This window comes from Chrysemys picta, chromosome 2, assembly GCF_011386835.1.
Source record: "Chrysemys picta bellii isolate R12L10 chromosome 2, ASM1138683v2, whole genome shotgun sequence".
Taxonomy (NCBI): Eukaryota; Metazoa; Chordata; order Testudines; family Emydidae; genus Chrysemys; species Chrysemys picta.
Window position 1 is genome coordinate 167,982,640 of NC_088792.1, and position 3,437 is coordinate 167,986,076.

Sequence of the window (3,437 nt, forward strand, 5' to 3'; positions counted from 1 at the left end):
GACCCTCAACCTGATTCCTGACTCTATCTCCATCTCTAACACTCAGCTTGATACCTGATTCTGATTCTGGCTTGATCCTCAGCTTGGCTCTGACCCTGATACCGGGTCTGATCCCTGGCTTCAGTTCCTGGCTCCCAAAATCCTGCCACTAGTCCTGTCTTCCTTCACCCAGGAGCCTGACAGATGTGAGAAAATTGATGCAAGACTTATTTTACAGATTTCAGAGTAGCAGCCGTGTTAGTCTGTATCCGCAAAAAGAACAGGAGTACTTGTGGCACCTTAGAGACTAACAAATTTATTAGAGCATAAGCTTTCGTGGACTACAGCCTACTTCTTCGGATGCATACAGAGTGGGCTGTAGTCCACAAAAGCTTATGCTCTAATAAATTTGTTAGTCTCTAAGGTGCCACAAGTACTCCTGTTCTTTTATTTTACAGACACATCCCTCAAATTCCTATTGTCAAGGTTTTGGGGAAATATCCCAATGTACTGAATTAAACAGACTCCTATAGAACCTTTTTAGAATTTTTATGATTCAGATTCAAGGAGACTACTCATAATAGCAAGCTCTATCTTCAGTAGTTGCATGCAAGATAAGGATAACAGCTAGTCTCAGGTCTATGCAATATGTGTTGTTGCATGGACAGTGATCTGCTGCACTTCTCAGTCATGTAATAAATAAATAATTTACTTACTGCTTTTCCAACAAACTGGTGTCACTTAATATATTCACTCAGGTCTTTGGTAAAGTTGTAAGACTGGATGCAATTACAAATCTGGTTTAGCTATAAATGTGTGTTTAAAAAAAAAAAAAAACAAGACTTTTGAAATATTTAATCTTTAACATATGTTGGTCAGTTTGCTTACTGCACCAAAGCCTGAATAGAATAGAATGTTATTTACATGATCAAAGATTTTTCTTTTTCACACTTGTTTGGTTACCTTGGAAGTAACAGGAATGTCACAGCTGGTCTTAACTTCCCTAGCTTTGCTGGACAACCTGTTGGCAGTTTCTAAACATGTTCATTTTGAGCTTTAATCCTTTAGCTGAAGGGGTGGAGGTACTGAATCTTTAACTAAAATATGCAAAGATGTTAATTAATTATTGAAGTCAAATATGTGTTGTTCCAATGTATGGAATCACAGTCCATCTTAAACAGGAGGCATTTATTTAAGAAAACTAAACAACTAGTGACAAGAACAAAAAATAAGATTGCTTTATCTTCTCTTGTGCAGTAGGGACTGCATCTGATCTGGATCTCTTTACAGTAAACAAAGATATCTAGTAGGTTAATAACATACTCAAAATGAGCATATTATTATAAGTATTAACAACAAAAAATCCCACACACAAATAAAAAAATTAAACTGTGATAAAAAATCCATCAATCTTGTTACTTCCTAATTTTCACTCTCTTAGTTATTGGGAATATCCTACTTCCACTAGTTCTCCAGTCATTATAGGCTATATCCATACTAGGGAATGTTATGAAAAAATTCCCACTGGAATGGTGGGAGCCCAAGTATAGACAAGTTTTCCATGACTGGACTTATTTTTACCATGATGTTAGCTGAAACCAGGCTTAATTAACATGGTAATAAAAATGAGACTGGTTCAGGGAGCCTTGTCTGCTTTAAGGCTCCTCTTAGCACTATCAACGATTCAGCTGAACTGGTGGTAGCACTGGGGAGGGGAGAAAGTTTGTGGTGTTCATCATCTGACTGGAAAGGTAGGAGGAGACTCTAGGGAAAAAAGAGGAGGGTTTAGACAATAGTAGTTCATGCTATGTGCACTGACCATCTGCCATCACCCCATGATCCTCCGAGGGTCTAGAGGTCTTATTTCTCTTCAGGTAAAGATGTTGGAATTGCCACTGCTGGCCTCTTGTATTGGCATCCTCCAATGACCCCAGCTGCCTTGGTGCTCGGACTGCCATGTGTGCTGATTTCTTGTTATTTGTTGCTTCTCCTCATTGAATTTAGCATACTGTTTTGATGTGCATTATGTATGGTGTTAGAGCTCGTCTACAATGCCCTGCACTTTGGACTAGGGGAATTCAAATAGCAGTGCACACCAAGGTGCTGTGTGATAACACCCCTGTGTGGATGCTGTGGGCATCAACTAAAAGGTTCCTAGTTTGCGTTAAGGTATTCCTCTTCAAACAGATGGTGCAGTGAATGTTTTTTGTTTGTTTGTTTGGACTCTAGATCCACTTACCAGAAAGGATACAATTCAGTTTGACCTGTGTTTAGCTTGCCATTGTTTTGAAGCCTTTTGGTGATGGAGCTGTGGCTTCAAGTTCTGGGGCTTCCCCAGAAAGTTTCCTATAGTGCTGTAGGCTGTACAAATCTGAAGATGCTGAGAAATAAGTAGGCAGCAATGTATGATTGTTCTTCCACTGTTGCATCATCCTACTCCCCTGATGCTCCTGCAATACCACAGAGTATTCTTTTTTTCCACTAGCACTGGATAGGAAATCCCCAGTTAATGCTAAGACAGTAAAAACACTGTTAAATTAGATTCTGCACCTGAACATCCCTCAGAAAGAGAGGATCTTGCAATGGCATGGGTTGGAGGGCCAATAGCAGCATGGCTTCTGAGAGAAGGACCACAGGAGCAGCAGAGATATCCTGGTACCAAATGGGGGTGGGGGAAGCAGGGCTGAGTGTCAGAGGTTGTGGAATTTCCTTCCCAGAGGATTTCTTGCCTCTTCCGCAGCCTTCCAACATTCTTTGATGGGAAGGCTGGAAGGAATCTTTTCAAACTACAGGAGATTTCCTTGGCCAATTGTCATCCTGCCATGGGTATTTCTTCGGGAAAAGTACAGTTTGGTCCCAGGTGCTTAGTGGTGTCACTATATACAGATAACGATAGTTAAGAAATTGGGCCAAATTCACTGCTGTGTTAAATTCTATTCAACCCAGTTGAATTCAAAGCAGCAGTGCATCTGGCTCCCTAATTCCCATCTGAAGCTGGAGTCTCCTTGCACCGTGTAAAGAACTGATGGTGCATTACTGCAGCTTGCTTGGTCATGCTGTAAGCTGCACAGTGAAAAGTCCCTGAATTTGTATCACTCACCTTCAGCTAAAGGGAAGCTAGTTTGTTTCCATGTGACATTTCTGTGAGGTTGTCCTGCTTTTCAGCAGTTATGCATTTCCTTGGAAGGTGCACTGGCCACCTTCTTTTTAGGATAATTCTCTTCAAAATAAAGATCACCCTACTGAAATTTGGCTGATCTGAGAGACTGCTTATTGCTTTATGGAGAAAGGACTAGAGGGGATACAAATTAATAATACAATACAAAAGTCAGGTAGACCATTATGACTTGGAATGAATACCAGTAAATCATGCATCATGATGACAGATATAGACTTTAGAACAGTGTCTCAATTTTATTTTTCTTTTTTTATTATTCCCATTTTACTACTAGCTGCAT